Below are 18,192 nucleotides of genomic sequence, written 5' to 3'. Positions count from 1 at the left end.
CCGAGGTAGTACACTTTACTCAGCCTGTAGAGAGGGTGAGCTGACAGAATTTGTTTTTGTTTGTGCTCTTACATTTTTGGTTAATTTATTTTTTAAATTATTTTTTTAAGATTTTATTTATTTGTCAGAGAGAGAGAGCACAAGCAGGGGGAGGGGCAGAGGAAGAGGGAGAAGCAGGCTTTCTGCAGAGCAGGGAGCCCGATGCGGGGCTCGATCCCAGGACCCTGGGATCATGACCTGAGCTGAAGGCAGATGCTTAACCGAATGAGCCACTCAGGGTCTCTATTTTCGGTTAATTCTTTTAAAGGTAACTTTTAGAGTACCTCTACAGCCACAATCAGGCTAGAATCTAAGCTATCTGTCCCCAAATTATGATGTTGCTTAGCAAAAGAGTCAAAACTGAAACCAAGAGCTCTAGCCTTCAGATTCAATATTCTCTCCACCACACTGTACTACTTCAGCAGGAATGTGTCCCTATAGAAATAATGCATCTAGTATCACACTCACCCAGACGTTAAGGAAGGGGGGAGGTCCAGTTTTTTAAAAAAATATTTTATTTTTATGTAATCTCTATACCCAACATAGGACTCAAACTTACAGCCCTGGGATCAAGAGTTGCACGCTCTACGGACTGAGCCAGCCAGGTGCCCCAAGGTGGGGGGGGCGGGGAGGGTGCCCATTTGAGTTTGAATCTCATTGTACATTATGCAATTTATAATGTCTTTAGTCATATTTGCTTGCCATCTTTTCTCAAAGCGAAATATCCATTTACATTTAAATAATCGAAAATAAGGACACATAGGACTTGTTAAAAACTAAATTCTGTCTCAATGATTATATTAAAATACTGTCTTTATCAAGGGTCAACAAAATTACCTATGCAACCTTCTATATTCATCTTTTTACATGGACAATTTGTCTTCCCAGCAGTATGGGAAAGTGCCTGGAAGATTCGCACTTCTCTTACATTTCTTTTTTATCTGTTAGTGTCATTTCTTGCTTGTCACCTGTGGCTAGAGGCTCAGGCCTATTTTTTTTTTTTCCTCACTAAGTCCTAATTGCAGTGCATTAAAGGATAAGAAAAATACAGTTCAGAGAATTGAAGGACTTGCCCAACCTTGTCTTCTGCCTTTCCATCCTTGCTTTTTCTGCTGCAACAACTCCTGCTGGCCTGTGCATTGAATCAGTGGTCAGTAAGCATCTGTTACTTGTAACATCTTGCAGACTTCTGAACTCTAAGGCTTAGGGCCTATCTTTTGTGGGATGAAGGGAAGCCCGAATACAGCTAGACAAAAATGATAAAAATTAGGAATGGTGGTGGGCTCTTCCATACTTTTGGCCTGTGCCGCACCCATCTGTCTTGTTCTTGTCTCCTCCCTCCCCAGCACCGCCCTCAGCTCCTCAGACCCTGAGAGCAGCATCCCCCTCCCCCACCCCCCCAGAATCCCCTCTGCCTTCTGTGGCATGGCTCCCATGGGAAATGGGAAGCTTGAGCTGCCTGCCTCCTCAAAGCCTTGACCTGTTCTTACAGTCACTGAAAGCCACGCGCTTACAGAATCAGAGGAAAACCTTACCAGCTATCACAACACATACCTGACCCTGCACATCGGTGGGCCTTTTAATGCAGGCTCCTGCATAATCAACTTAAAAAAAAAAAAAACGAAAAACCAAGAATGAAGAAATCTGAAAGGATAATGTGGAAGGAAGAGAATTTGGAGCTAGCGTATATACATTTATAAGTGAGGGAGGGAGGGAGAGTGGGGGAAAGAGAGGGTTCCAGGGACTGGGCAGATGAACCATGAGCCAGCGAATCGATGTCATTGGTTTACATTTTTTTTTTTTTTAAAGATTTTTTATTTATTTATTTGACAGAGAGAGGGAACACAAGCAGGGGGAGTGGGAGAGGGAGAAGCAGGCTTCACGCTGAGCAGGGAGCCCGATGCGGGGCTCGATCCCAGGACTCCGGGATCCTGACCTGAGCCGAAGGCAGACGCTTAACGACTGAGCCACCCAGGCGCCCCTCATTGGTTTACATTTAAGGAAAGTATACATGGTGCTAAATTGATCGGCCTTGGCCGGTGACCGCTAACCAACCACGAGGGTGTTCACTCTGGCCTGACCACGGCCAGTACCACACAGGCCCAGAGCTGCTGCCACGCCTTCTCATTTTTGAGTGCCCCAGGGTAGAGAGGAACAGTGATCAATGTTTTCTTGCAGACAGCAAGGAGCTACCAAGGATCATCCCTTCCGGCCTGCCGCTGCCTTCCAGGCGGGCCTTATACTCCAGTCAGGTTCTACATCCTGATTTTCTTCACGCGTCGCCTTCAGTCAACGTCATCAGCAATCGTAAGACCTGGTGGTGGTGGATGGGGGTGGGGGGTTGCCCCCCAAAACTTATCTTAAAAAAAGTGGAGGGGCACCTGGGTGGCTCAGTTGGTTAAGCGACTGCCTTCGTCTCAGGTCATGATCCCGGGATCCTGGGATCCAGCCCCGCATCGGGCTCCCTGCTCAGCCAGGAGTCTGCTTCTCCCTCTGCCTCTCCCTCATGCTCACTCTCTCTCTCAAATAAATAAATAAAATCTTTAAAAATAAAAAAAAAATGGAGGGGCACCTGGGTGGCTCAGTGGTTAAGCGTCTGCCTTCGGCTCAGGTTGTGACCCCAGGGTCCTGGGATCGAGTCCCACATCGGGCTCCCTGCTCAGTGGGGAGCCTGCTTCTCCCTCTCCCACTCCCCCTGCTTGTGTTCCCTCTCTCGCTGTCTCTTTCTCTGTAAATAAATAAATAAAATCTTAAAAAAAAAGTGGAAAGCCCTTACTTTAGGAGGACTTTTTCCAGGGCAGGCACAGTTACTCTCCATCCCCCCCTCCAAAAGGCAATAACAGAACAGTACCCCTGGCTGAATTTATGACCTATACTCCTCCCCCCTGCAGGGGAGAGGAAAAGGGCATGACTTTGAGAAAAACAAAGTATCAGGGGTTGATGGTGTGTGCTGAACTTTAAAATGTTAAATTACGGTGAAAAATATTTTGGAAGAGAAACTATCTTCGAAATTGTGCTACATAGTAAAGTTAATGGAGCCCATATGTCGTCTACTAAAACTTAGAAAAACAAACTGAAAACAATACTTTAGCGTCTGCCAGGCTGAAATGTGATCTACTCCTTAATATTCACTCAACCCAGAGTAAAATGCTTTAAAATGGTAATGATTCCAAAGTGCAGCCTGAGCTCAGTGGATAAACAACAGACCTCAAACACGGCAGGGGGTGGGGGTTTATGTTCTGATCCCAGCTCTGGGCAAATCACTTAATCTCCTGGTTCTTTCTCAATTTTCTCAGCTCTAGAATGGGGATATCAGTGTTTCACAAGGTGTTTACAAGACATCCTAAAATGATTGAAAAGCACTTTACAAATGTTCAATCACCGATGCTTTCTTCATAACTTGGCTTTATAACATCCTTCACTATTCATTCAGTGATGTGGAAATAAATAAAGACACACCAAATGAGCACAGAGGCTATTTATTCAGAGCTTGCTATAGTAAGGGAGTCAGCCAACATCATTTGCCTTTGGCGGAGACTGGAGCCAGGCATTGGACTAGCTGAGCCCTAGAGTGGGAAAGAGGGAAGCCTTCAGATAATCCCTAATTGGAGTTTATTGGCAATGGGAAAGGTGAAGATGGGCTATCTAGAAGCGATTGGTTTGGGGAGCATATTTGGCTTTCTCGGGTTGGTCCTGGTTGGAAAGGGGGTGGGGATCCTGAGTTGGAAGCCAAGTTGCGTGGCTTGTTCAGCTGATTGCAGCAGAGGTTGTGGGTCAGAGTTCTGCCGTCATATAGGTCATATATTTGGCCATTGCCTATTTGTATATTCAGTCTCTGAATATACATGGAAAATGAACGGTGGAAGGGATCCAAATATGCATTGATACAACTAGGTACCTGCCTAGTAGTCTTGGAAGTAGCTTGTACTTTTTATACCTTTCAATCACTTTTGGAAGCAGCGAATTTCAAAGATAGACTCCTGAACTAATAGTATTCCCTTTCCAGAATCAATGGGCATACCACCAGACTTGTAATTAGGACAACTGGGTTCTAGATGTGGTGATTCTATTGTGTCCATCCCCCAACCCCAGCCTGAGACCAGTCACATAACCTACCAGTTTCCTCGCAAATAGGCTGCAAATTCCTATCTGTGTAGCGTATCTCCTCATTTGGTTTTAAAATATGTGGCTTGGGGCACCTGGGCTGGCTCAGTTGGTGGAGTGTGTGGCTCTTGATCTTGGGGTTGTGGGTATGAGCCCCATGTTGGGGGTATAGATTACTTAAAAATAAAGTCTTAAAAAAATAAGTGGCTTAATGTTTGTACAAGGACCCTATAAAGCAGGTCTTTTGAACTCTACAAAGCAGGTATTTTAGGAGGCATTCTAGAAGTGTGAGAAGGAAGATTATGCCTTTAAAGTTTCACATAGTGAACTAGAACCTTAAACATTTTCCATGTGTCCTGCGAGGAGACTGGCTGACACTCCCTCAGACTCATCATCTTTCCCATCTCTACCTCCATTAAAGCCTCCCACACCTCTGCTTCTCTATTTCCTATCTGAGTGACAGGACCAGTAGAAACCTGGGAATTTCTTTAAGCCCCTAGAGAAAAGCTGTGTACTTGATTTCTACCTCTCACTAATTCACCCTTTTATCCAAAAACAATGTGTTCCTTACTGTTATTTTTAAGTGAAATTTTTAAATATTGTTGAAATTTCTCATTTTTAACTTCTAATATAGTAAATTTTGTTAGCTATAACCAATATAAACAAAATCTCTTTAGGTCTTCAATAATAGTTAAGGGTGTAAAGGGGTCCTGAGACTAAAAAATTTGTTCATCACTGCTTTAGATAATATTGCTTTTTGTCCCAGTAATCTAGAACATAGAATTACACATAAAAATTCATGCATAGTATGTTCATTGCAGCACATTTATCAGTATAATCAACTCAAGCCTCTGAACAGGATTAGTTACATATTCATATTACATTCATAAGGTAGAATACTATACAGTTACTGAACATGTTTTCAAAGAATTTTAATGAATACAGACAACTATTTTGGACAAAGGTGCCAAGAATACATGGATGGGAAAAGGCTAGTCTTCAAAAAATGGTGTTGGGAAGATGCTGTACCTACATGCTAAGAATGAAGTTGGATGATTATTTGACAGCATACACAAAAATCAACTCAAAATAGAATAAAGACATAAATCTACTACCCCAGGGGCGCCTGGGTGGCTCAGTTGTTAAGCGGCTGCCTTCGGCTCAGGTCGTGGTCCCAGGGTCCTGGGATCGAGTCCCGCATTGGGCTCCCTGCTTGGCGGAGAGCCTGCTTCTCCCTCTCCCTCTCTCTGCTGCTCTGCCTACTTGTGCTCTCTCTCTCTGTGTTAAACAAATAAATAAAAATCTTAAAAAAAAAAAATCTACTACCCCAAACCATAAAATTTCTAGAAGAAAATATAGGGGAAACTCCTTGACATTGGTCTTGGCAATGATTTTTTGGACATGATACCCAAAGCACAGGCAACCAAAGCAAAAATAACCAGATAGGACTATGTCAAACTAAAAAGGTTCTGCATAGCCAAGGAAACCATCAACAACAGGAAAAGGCAACCTATGGAATGGGAAAAAAATTTGTAAATCACATATCTGATAAGGGGTTAATGTCCAAAATATATAACTCTTACAACTCAAAAGCAAAAACAAAAACAAACCAAACCCAAAAAACCTGATTAAAAAATGGGCAAAGGACCTGAATAAACATTTTTACAAAGAAGGCAAACAAATGGCCAACAGGTACACAAAAAGGTGCTCATCATCTCTAATCATCAGGGAAATTCATATCAAAACCACAATGAGATATCACCTCACAGCAGTCAGAATGGCTAGTATCAAAAAGACAAGAAATAACAAATGCTGGCAAAGATGTGGAGAAAAGGCAAGGGTTTTACACCTTGTACTCTATTGGTGGGAATGTAAACTGGTGCAGCCACTTTAGAAACCAGTATGGAGGTTCCTCAAAAAATTAAAAATAGAACTACCATTTGATCCAGCAACCCCACTTCCGGGTGTATTCCCAAGGAAAATGAAATCACTACCTTGAAGAGATATATGCACCCTCATGTTCATTGCCGCATTATTCACAATAGCCAAGAAAGGGAAATAACGTAAGTGTCCATTGACAGACGAATGGGAAAGAAAATGTGGTGTATATCTACATATACAATGAGTATTATCCAGCCTTTAAAAAGAAGGAAATCCTGCCATTTGCAAAAACGTGGATGAACGTAGAGAGCATTATGCTAAGTGGAATAAATCAGAAAGAGAGAGACAAATACTCCATAGTATCACATATATGTAGAATCTAAAAGAAAAAGAGAAAGAAGAGAAAAGAAAAGAAAGGAAAAGAAAAAAAAAAGGTCAGATTTGTAGAAATAGAGTAGAACAGTGGTTACCAGGACCTGGGAGGGGGCGGGGTGGGAGCGGGGAAGTGGGGAGATGTTGGTCAAAGCGTACAAACTTTTAGGTGTAAGATGAATAAGATCTGAGGATCTAATGCACAGAATAGTGACAATGGTTATTAATATTGTTTACTTGAAATTTGCTGAGAAGATCTCAAGCATTCTTAATACAAAAAAAGATAACTGTGAGATGATGGATGTGTTAACTTTATTTTTAATCAATTTGATTTGATTTCAAAATGTATATATATATCAAATCATCATGTTGTATATTTTAAATATATTATAACTTTATTTGACAATTATACTCTAATAAAGCTGGGCGGGAAAGAATTCTAATGATATGGGGAAATGCTAGCAGGATAGTATTAAATGAAATATGAGACCATATTAGGTATAATCTCCATTTTGCATATATGTGTGTTTTTGTGTGTGTAAAGGTTTAAAGAAAATTTACCAAATACACCAAAACACTCACAGTGATTATCCATCTTTGGGTTATCAGACTTTGGGTGATTTTGTTTCTTTATACTAAATACTATGATACTAAAATATCATTTTTATAATTAGAAAAACACAAAAATTATTTTTTAAAAGTTATAACACCATATATATGTTTTATATATATGTTTACATATAAATATTATATATAAATATATTACATATATATGTTATATATATATATATATATATATTTTTTTTAAGTAGGCTCCACACCCAGTGTGGAGCCCAATGCAGGACTCGAACTCACAGATCAAGACCTAAACGCAGATCAAGAGTCAGACACTTAACAGACTGAGCCACCCAGGTGCCCCCTACATTTATATTTTTAATGCAGAAGCTTCCAGTCCCCCCAAAAGACAAGGATCCACATTTACATTTTTTTTGGAGAAGGAGCATTTGCAACAGCACTTATAAATATGAAAATTTACATAGCCACTGCTTCAATATCCAATCATGTGTCTAGAGTCTGAAAAGTCATCTCTTTCATCAAACATGTCTTTCATAAAGTCCGACCAGGACAGGCCAGAAATCAGGCATACCAGTGGCAACAGGTGGAGGCCCTGGCCTGGACATAGGTGCATGGCTAAGGATGTAAGCCTTGAAGAAAATACCAAAACCAAAAGATACGCCTAGGGGGAAAAGACAGATGGACTTTGACTTCTATAAACCAAGTCACAGTAGAATCTGAAGGTCAGCCCAAACTGGGGTGGAGCAGGCAGCAGCAGGTGACTGGAAGAAGGCCAAAGAGGCCATTGGCAAGAGGGAGATTCAGCAGCAGGGACTTAGGCACCAACTCCAGGTACTGGAACTTACGAGTGATTTGAGGCAAAGAAGGAACCAGCGCATGCGGTCCCTCAGTTCAAGAGGCTGTGCGTTAAAATGGGAAAACCGTGACTTCAGAGACATACCTGAAAGACCTAGATCAGACATACTCAGTTCAGCCAAGCGACCTTGTGCTAATTTCTACCTCACAGGGTTATGGTGGAGATAGAATAAAACAAGGCAGATGAAATATCCAGCCCAGAGCCTACAGAACAGAAATAAATTGAAGTCACTACTGTTATTATTGTTAGTGCTTTTTCAACTTTCATCAAATGGGGACTTGGGTGTATGTAGTTAAGAACCAATGTTCCTTTGGGGCGCCAGGGTGGCTCAGTTGGTTAGACATCTGACTCTTGATTTCAGCTCAGGTCTTGAGATGGAGACACCCACCAAAAAGAACCCCCCCCCCCGCCCACTGGACAGGCTCCACATTCAGCATGAGTCTGCATGTCCCTCTCCCTCTTCCCCTCCCCCCAACCACCACTCCTGCGCATGCGCTCTGTCTCAAGTACATAAACAAAATCTTAAAAAAAAATCAATGTTCCTGCCAAACATTTTGCCTAATGGACCAAGTCTAGAAATTCTTCAGGAAAGTGCACCTGGGGCACAGGTCCCTCTAGACCTGCAGGAGCCTAGGTCAAGGGGACCTCATAATGACATGCGGCTTACTTTATCTTTGGCCAAGCCTTTTTCACCTGGAGCACCAGCTTCTCGGCACCACACCTGTATGTGCAGGCTGTAAAAACGAGGCTTTTCTGCTTTTATTGGTCTCTGTTGGAATAAGAGGGGTTCAAAGCAGGTTCACTTTCTTCTCATAAGCCTTAAATCATAGTGTTCACAAACATTATGCATTTTATGGTTAAGAAACAGAATCACACATATAGATCATGAATCATATCTTAATCTGATTGGCTATATGTTGAAACTTTTTTGGGAGGGATTATAGATGTTTACCTTCAAACTTCCAACATTATATCAACCATAACAGGAAAAAGAAAGGGAATTTCCCTCCTGATTTTTATGCCCTTCACTCAAAGCTTAGAAAATATGCCCGTATCTTTTGCTGCTACCTGTGTTGGATCCTGTGTTCCCTGCCTTGTTTACCTATAGGTTCCAGCTCAACTCCGCCCTGATCCTGAACTAAAATAAGACTTAGGCACAACTAGTAATTGCTCTTCAGGCTGTGTGTGGACTTTAAGCGCTAGGCATAATTAGACCCACTATAGTAATTATTTTTCATTTTTTCCACTGCCCAGCATCCCTTCTGCTTCTTTTGACAACACTAGCCTATCTTTTTGGTGGGTGTCAGGGATAGGAAGGGGCAAAGTGGGGGAACCATTCCTCCCTGGCTCCATATGATCATGGTGGAACTCTCACAGTGCTCTGCTTCCCTCACATGGGGATAAGAAATGTGTTTATGAAATAAGACTTTCAAACTTCAGATATGTGATTGGCTATTTACACACTGGCTGTACCAACCATCCCCTGAGATTCTGATTCAACTGGGGCCAGGGCCTCAGTATTGCTTAAGTTCCCCAAGTGGTCCTAGCATGCAAACAGGGTTGAGATCCGCAGGATCAGGGTAAGCAAGCCATGACAGTAGACCCTGAGAGCTCCTGTCTCTCACTAACTCAAGGGACTCTCTTTCCCTCTGCCCTTTCTCCATTTTTCTCCCTCTTGAATTTCCATCTGGCTTATCAAGTGGATATTTGTGCTCTGAAGTTAATACAGAATTAAGGTTTTTGATTTAAAAAAACCCACCAGGGGCACCTGGGTGGCTCAGTTGGTTGAATGTCTGACTCTTGGTTTGTGATCTCACGGGTCGTGGGATTGAGCCCCATATGAAGCTCCCCGCCCTCTGCCCCTCTCCCCATTTGCAAGCACGCACATGCACTCTCGCTCTCTTGCACGTTCTCTCAAATAAATAACGGGGTGCCTGGGCGGCGCAGTCGGTCAAGTGGCCCAGCTCTTGGTTTTGGCTCAGATCACGATCTCACAGTCCTGGGATTGAGCCCTGTATCAGACTCTGTGCTCAGCGAGGAGTCTGCTTCAGGATTCTCTCTCTCCCTTGCCTTCTGGCCCCACCCCGTGCTCTCTCTCGCTCTCTCAAATAAACAAATCTTAAAAAAATAAAATAAAAATCCCACCAGAGGATGCGGGATCATTTATGACATTTTTATTATTCTCAGACCCAACAGCAGGTTTGTGTTCTTTAACAGACTACAGTTCCCAACATGGCATATTTGTGTTAACAGAAAGATTATTCTGTGAGTCTTGTGAGAAGGAGACTAGTAATGAGAAGCAGAAAGGGAGTTTGGAGGCTGTTTCTAGAGCTTAGTGGGCATATTCTGATATCCTAAAGTGAAGGGAGACCTGCGGCCCGATAAGATTAAAATGAGCCTTGTAATTCTGTAAAAAGACAGACACACTCTTCTCGTTGTTGTGCTATCTGGACACCAGGATTTTGCTTTGGAGACTTGAGCAGGCCTCATATGGTTCTGGAATTAGATATATCTATATATCCAAAACATATATTTTTAATTCCTTCAATCAAGACTTTATAAAGATGACAGACAAATGGATGTGTTTGAAAAGACTGAGCCCATGCTGCCTCATGCACACCGCCCAGTTTACCCTTGCGGAGGTTTCTGTGTAACGAAGGCGAACGTGATACTGTGTGGAACATCATTCAATGTCTGGCTGGCAGCAGCAGCTGGAAATTACTGTTTAAACACTTCAGGCTCACTGATCCATGGGCTACCAAGGCGCAGGGCTGAAAGTGTTTAACTCCCTGTCTGAGGTTAGCCTTCCACCTGCTTCCCAGTTCAGTGACAGAGCCACCTGTTGTAAAGGCAGTCTGAGTTCATAAAAGCCAATGATCTCTGGCCAATCTACAATTTTTATTAGTGACATTTGAAGGCAGTACTGTGACAATTTTTCCTCCTTTCCCTCATCCATTTAACACACAGTGACCAAGCAACGTCTCGGTGCCAGGCGTTGTGTTAGGAACCGGTGATTCAAAGACAATACACGATTATAAGAAGTTGTGCCAAGCGTGACCCTAGAGGTATGAACAAAGTAGCACAGAGAAACAAAGTTTTCTTAGGAAATTCAAGGCTTTTTTTTTTAATAGGGGAAGTCATGTGCAAGTTGGGTCTTGAAGAGTAGATATATGGGAGTTTCCCTAAGAGCAGATAGACAGTGGTACTCCAGACAGAAAGAATAGTATGTACAAATGCATATGAAGGGGAAAAAGCGTGGCAACTTTTTAATTTTTTTAAGATTTTATTTATTTATTTGACAGAGAGAGACACAACGAGAGAGGGAACACAAGCAGGGGGAGCGGGAGAGGGAGAAGCAAGCTTCCCGCGGAGCAGGGAGCCCTGATGCGGGACTCGATCCCAGGACCCTGAGATCATGACCTGAGCCAAAGGCAGACGCTTAACGACTGAGCCACCCAAGCGCCCCCAAAGTGTGGCAACTTTGAGGGTAGTGAGAAATTCAGTGTCTAGTGCAATGGGTATTGCGAATCAGGTTATACATGAGACTAGAAAGGTAGTTTTTTGGAAGGGTTTTTGTAAGCCTGCTTTAGAGTTTAGATTTTAGTCTGGGAGCACACAGAGTAAAGTCATTTCTGAACATGATATGTTTTTGTTACAAAAGAAAATCTACCAGCTGTATGAAGAAAAGGCTAGAGGTGAGAGGCAGAAAAGGCAGCCTCAAGGCTCTTTCTAGAGCAACGGTTCTCAACCAGGGTAGATTTTTGCCTGCAGGGGATGTTTGGCAACGGCTAGAGACATTTTTAATTTCATGAGGGGGGCAGAGGGTCGCGAGGAGGTGGTGGTGGTATACCCCGAGCAGAAGCCGGGGATGCTACTAACATCTTAGGACGGACAGGACAGCACACACACCCCCACCCCCAAAAAGAATCATCCAACCCAAAATGACAACAGTACCAAAGTGGAGAAACTCTGTTCTAGGCTGGAAGAGGACAAGCTTCTGCTTTGGGTTGCTGGATGTCTATCCCCTCTTCTTCTTTGGAAGAGCACCTTGATTTTTTTTCCCTTTTTTTTTTGTTTTTTTGTTTTGTTTTGTTTTTTTGAGCGAGAAAGCGAGAGTGCACACACAAGCAGGAGGGGGAGGGGCACGGGGAGAGGGGAAGAGAGAGAATCCTAAGCAGGCTCCATGCCCAGCACAGAGCCCCGCTCGATCCCACCACCCAGAGATCAGGAGCCAGGCCAAAATCGAGAGTCCCACACTTAACTCACTGAGCCACCCAGGCACCCTAGCACCTTGATTTTTTCATTCAGATGTTCACCTTTTACTATAAAACCCCATGCTTCAGGGGAAGCCGACCCCACCCCCAACCACCGGAGGTGGGGCTGAATTGATTAAGCCAATCAGCTCATCCTGTTCCCCTAGTGTATTCATTTGGGTAGAGGTCAAGCTATGGTAACTAAGAGACCCCAAAATAGTGCTTTAAATAAGATGGAAATTCACTTCTAACTCTCAGGAAAGTGACTGGTCGGAGATCCGGGGCTAGCTGGGTAACGCTGTGCCACCTGCTGTTAAGTAACACAGATGGCTTTCATCTTACTGCGCCGCATCTCCTCGCGTGGTCGAGACGCAATCAGCTCCACGCTCTGGTTCTAATCTGCCGGAACAGCCAAGAGACAGTGCACTGCAAGCCGTTTTTGGTCTTTAAGGGGATGATCTAGAAGTAGCACACATCACTTACCCTCCCATGCCATTGACTTGAACTTAGACTCATGATCATGTCCACCCAAAAGAGAAACTGGGTACTGGCCATGTTCTGAGCTGAAAGTTGGAAAGTGCTGGTTCTTCTGCTAAAAGGAGAAAGGGCAGTGTGGAAACTGAGGGGTAAATCATATCTTTATCACATCTAGACTGAGTCAGGGTTTGGTTGGGCAACATGACTTAATATAGGCCCATGAGATATGAAAAATTGTGAAAAAACACATTTTCTGGCAGCTTCTGGGAAAGAAGCTAGTAAAATTCAAATCAACCTAAAAACAACTTACAATGAGCTGATATTTTTTTCTTAACTTTATTAGATCTCTTCCTCCAAACTGCGTTTTTATTCTTCAGGTTTCCACACTGTCCTATTTCCATCGGTGGAAATCGCCATCACATTCTCCCTATCATAATGAATTGATACTTGACATTCTCCTCTTTGTAGCCCCGATAACTAGTCCCTCATGAAATCAAAGTTCTATTTTCTTGTCCTTTTTTTTCAACAACTTTTTATATCATTCACATACCATACAGTTCCCTCATTTACAATTACGATTGCACCCAATTACAGTATACAATTCTATGGTTTTTAGTATATTCACAGGTAGGTACAGCCATCACTATAGTCAGTCTTAAAACATTTTCATCATCTCAAAATGAAAGCCCACACCCTTTGCCTATCACCTCAAAGGTCCCCATCACCCTCAACCCTAAGCAACCACTAATTTACCTTCTAGCTCTATAGATCTCCCTGTTCTGGACACTTCATAAGAATGGGATCATATAATATGTGGTATTTTGACTGGCTTCTGTCACTTAGCATACTGTTTTCAAGGTTCATTCATGTCGTAGCGTATATCGGTGCTTCATTCCTTTTTATGGCTGAATAATATTTCAATTATGGACATACTACATTTTGCTTATCCATTTGCCAGTTGAAGGGCATTTGGTTTGATTCTACCTTTTGTCTATTGTGACTAATGCTACCCTACGCATTTGTGTACATGTTTTTAAGTGGACATATATTTTCATTTCTCTTGGGCATGTAGCTAAGAGTGGAATTGCTGGATCATATGGTAACTCCATGTGTAGGCATTTCAGGAACTGCCAGACTGCTTTCCAAAGCAGGTGCACCATTTCACATTCTGACCAGTGGTGTTAAGGGTTCTGATTTCTCCATATCCTTGCCAACATTTATTATATAACTTTTTGATTCTAGCAGGTCCTTTCTTCTTTTCCAAGAGGAATCATCTAGTCTAAGTCCTCAACTGGTCCATTGGTCCCTGATTTCAAATCTTTTCTAGCACTACCTCTGTATTTGCCTGTCCCCAATCCCCCAGTTACTCATAACAAGCACCTAGCTTACTTGGGCCTGCCTGGCCTTGCCCTCTTGCACCAGTGAGAAAGACCCATCAGGCAATATGCAGGTGATGATCTGCTCCAGAACTGCCCAGTCCTCCATACACACACTGAATTGGAAAACATTAAAATACCATGACCACAACGTTGCTGGTAAAAAATGTAATATGGTATAGCAATTACAGAAAACAGAGTGGCGGTTCCTCAAAAATTTAAAAATAGAATTACCATATGATTTAGTAATTCCACTTCTGCATACATACTTAAGTTGGTCCACTCCCGGGTGTATACCTGAGATATGTCAACTTGACTGGGTCACAGGATGCCAGATGTCCAGTTCAACATTATATCTGGGTGTGTCTGTAGGGTGTTTCTAGACGAGATTAGTATTTGAACAGGTGGGCTGAATAATGCAGATGACCCTTCCCAATGTGAATAGTCACTATTCAATCTGTTGAGGACCTGAATAGAACAAAATGTGGAGGAAGAAGAATTCTTTCTCTCTGCCTGACGGTTGAGCTGAGATACCGGTCTTTTGCTCTCAGAATGGGATCTACATCATCAGTGCTCCTGCTTCACAGGCTGTCAGACTTGGATTAGAACTACACTATTAGCTTCCGTGGTCTCCAACTTGCAAATGGCACGTCATGGGACTTCTTAGCTTCCACAATCACATGAGCCAATTCCTCATAATAAATCTCACTATAGGGAGCCTTTGGTTAAGCGAATGCCTTTGGCTTGGTTCATGATCCCAGGGTCCTGGGATCAAGCCCTACATGAGGCTTCCTGCTCCCCGGGAAGCCTACTTCTCCCTCTCCCACTCCTCCTGCTTGTGTTCCCTCTCTCACTGTCTCTGTCAATTAAATAAATAAATAAAATCTTAAAAAAAACCTCATTATATATAATTTCCATTGTATACATATATATAATTTCCATATATATATCCTATTGTTTCTCTGGAGGACTGTAATATAATATGCAAATGAATTGAAAGCAGGAGCTTGAACAGATACTTGTAAATCCATGTTCATAGCGACATTATTCATAATAGCCAAAAAGTGGAAAAAACCCAAGTGCCTAAGTGTCCATCAACAGCTGAATGGGTAAACAAAACGTGGCGTACACATTTGGAATGGAACATTATTCAGCCTTAAAAAGGGAGGAAATTCTGGGACGCCTGGGTGGCTCAGTCAGTTAAGCATCCGACTCTTGATCTCAGCTCAGGTCTTGATTTCAGGGTCGTGAGTTCACGCCCTGCTTTGGGCTTCATGCTGGGCGTGAGGCTTACTTAAAAGAAAAATTTTTTAAAGATTTTATTTATTTATTTGAGAGAGAGAGAGTGAGAGAAAGAGTACAAGTGGGGGTTGCTGCAGAGGGAGAGGGAGAAGCAGGCTCCTTGCTGAGCAGGGAGCCCAATACGGGGCTCAATTCTAGGACCCTGAGATCATGACCTGCGCCAAAGGCAGACACTTAATGGACTGAGCTGCTCAGGTGCTCCTTAAAAGAAATTTTTAAAAATATTTTTAAAAAGGGCACCTGGGTGGCTCAGTTGGTTAAGCCACTGCCTTCGGCTCAGGTCATGATCCTGGAGTCCCGGGATCGAGTCCCGCATCGGGCTCCCTGCTCGGCGGGGAGTCTGCTTCTCCCTCTGACCCTCCCCCTTATCATGCTCTCTCTCTCTATCTCATTCTCTCTCTCAAATAAATAAATAAAATCTAAAAAAAAAATATTTTTAAAAAGGGAGGAAATTCTGACATATGTTGTCACATGAATGAGCCTTGGGGACGTTACGGTAAGTTAAAAAAAAAAACAGTTACAAAAGGACAGATACTGTGTGATCCCACTTATATGAGGAACTTAGAGCAGTTGAATTCACAGGAACAGGACGTGGAAGGGTAGTTACCAGGAACTGGGGGAAGGAGGAACTGGGATTTACCTTTTAATAGATACTTCTCAGTTTGAGAAAAAGAAAATGTTTTGAGATGCATGTTGATGTCAGTTGTATAACAATGTAAATGTACTTAATGCCACTGAATTGTACACTGACAAATAGTTAAGATGGTAAATTTTATGTCATGCATATTTTACTACCACTAAAAATTATAAAAATCATGACAGTAAAATACATATAAATGAGGTATGATTGAGCCAGAAAGAGAAATGAAGTACTGATATATGCTGCTGTTACGGAACCTCGACTGGATCGCCCAATGGAAGAACCAAGCGGCACCCAGAGATCTTGGAGGATAGGAGGTTTGTTTAATGCCGGCGGGCTCAGAGGAGAGTGGTCTCCAAAGGTCTGAGCCCTGAGCACAAACGAAGGGGGCAATTTAAACCCTTCTACTTCTGCATACCTGGCACTTTTGGCACGTGCCAAGCAGGGTAGGGAGAAGGACCCGGATTGGTGCGCGCAAGAAGCAGAGCAGGGAGAAGAACTCAGAAGAGCCCCGGGGCAAGGGCTGGGACTCTCTCTCTGGCTCGGTCGGCCATCTTAGGACACAGATTTTCCTTATCATTCCCCCCCTTTGATGCTCCTTTAAATACCTAGTTTAGAGGGCATCATCTTCATCTTCTAAGGGACGATAGTGAGTAAGGAGTAACTGGAGTCTGATTTTAGCAATTTGAGTAGTGATAAACCTAGTAAGGGCATTAAAAATACAAGGACCAGATGCTACTATGAGGAGAAGTAATAGGAGGTGGCCAAGGAGGGGGGCAAACCAAGGGAACCATTGTGAGAGTGTATCGCACCAAGTTGTCCACTGGAGTGTTTCCCACCGGTGATGTACTCGTTCCTGTAATTGGGCCAGAGTTTCTTGGACCACTCCTGACTCATTAGCATAGAAACAACATTCTTCCTGTAAGAAGAGGCAGAGCCCCCTTGTGCGGCCATGAGCAAGTCGAGCCTGCACCTGTTTTGGAGGACCACCGAGGCCAGTGAATCGAGTTGGCGCTGCAGGGCCAGGGCCGACTGAGTGAGGGCGGAAAAATCCGCCATGAGGTGTTGAGTTAACCCCTGGTACTGAACCTGAACATCCCGAAGCCAGTGGCACCAAGGGCAACACCTGATGCGGCTAGCAGGCTCATGATAAGAGGGATGGCCATGGGGGAGCATCGAGGGCAGCTAGGGGGTCTCCATATGAGTGGGGCATCGCTCCCGGGGAGGACTGAAAGATCGGGTAAGAGGCTGACAAGCGTGCATGACTGATCGTGCGGGGTGATGCAGATGTATACACCTTGATCACAAGCCAGAAAAGTGTTGTTAGGTGCACAGACCCGACTGTGGCCCGTGATGGGAGAGGAAGAGTTGCCATACAGTGGTACCGGAGCCAGAAAGGGATAATCTGAGGTCCCCAGTGCCGAGGTGGGAGGTGACACAGTAGATTGGTTGAGGATGACACCTAGGTATTGGACGGGACCAGGCTTTATACAGATCCAGCAGTCAGACGCTAGAGGTGGATTTGAGCGGTTACGTGCTTGGTGGGAGGCGTTAATCATACCTAACAGTTGCGCTATAGATGCTTGCTGCGTGTGGATGGGGGGCCCAGGGATACACCAGGGCGAGTTATTTTCTGTCTGACTCTGGGGGTTGACTGTAAGGCTTGGAGTGAAAGTGGACTTAATCACAAATTCACCCATGGGTTCGGTTCCCATAGGGTGATATTGGCCCAACAGGAGAATGATTTCTGTAGCCCATGATGTGGGATTCGGTTCTAAGACTGAGAGAGTGAGCGGTATACACTAATTGTTAGAGCAAGAGGATGGGGTGGCATTGCGTGACAAGGAAATCCGGATGTCACTGCACTGTTTGAGGCACCACCACCTGGTGGGCCATCATTCCATTCCCGCCCAACTCACCACCCATGACTCATCCCCAGGCTTGTGAGCAGAACTGAGGGCAGGTGTTTGGCTGTTGAGGCGTAGGGCCCCCACAGATGTAGATATCTACCAGCTGGTAACCAGAGTGACGGCCATGGTAGGAACACCGTCTATGAGGTTCCCAGGAGGTACCAAGAAGCTGGCATCCATCAAAATGGAGGTTAACCTTTGGTGTGTGCCCAACCCAGGTGGAAGAAGTCAGTGGGGGCACTGGTGCGGGATTGAGGGGGATAAGCTGGAAAGTCCATTTGCCAGTAATGGTGATACGAGAGTTTTCCCCCCTTGCCGGGCTGGGCAAGCTAGAGGCAGTGCGGAGGAACAGCACACCAGGTAGCAGAAGACCAGGACTGACTGGGGCCAGGAAAACCATGGTGAA

General features: G+C 43.8%; 1 long non-coding RNA gene across 1 annotated transcript in view; it reads left to right on the top strand.

Moving 5' to 3' along the window:
* Nucleotides 1-2,125: 2,125 nt before the first annotated feature.
* Nucleotides 2,126-18,192, top strand: part of LOC115940872 (uncharacterized) — a 40,660-nt gene continuing 24,593 nt past the window's right edge. Inside the window, exon 1 of the long non-coding RNA XR_004075601.2 lies at nt 2,126-2,346. This is a non-coding gene — a long non-coding RNA (uncharacterized LOC115940872). The remainder of the gene's footprint in view (nt 2,347-18,192) is intronic.

The sequence above is a fragment of the Leptonychotes weddellii genome, chromosome 5 (genome assembly GCF_054177405.1).
Source record: "Leptonychotes weddellii isolate Sample4059 chromosome 5, ASM5417740v2, whole genome shotgun sequence".
Classification (NCBI taxonomy): Eukaryota; Metazoa; Chordata; class Mammalia; order Carnivora; family Phocidae; genus Leptonychotes; species Leptonychotes weddellii.
The sequence above is the reverse complement of the archived record's forward strand: the minus strand, read 5'-3'. Positions and strand labels throughout refer to the sequence as shown.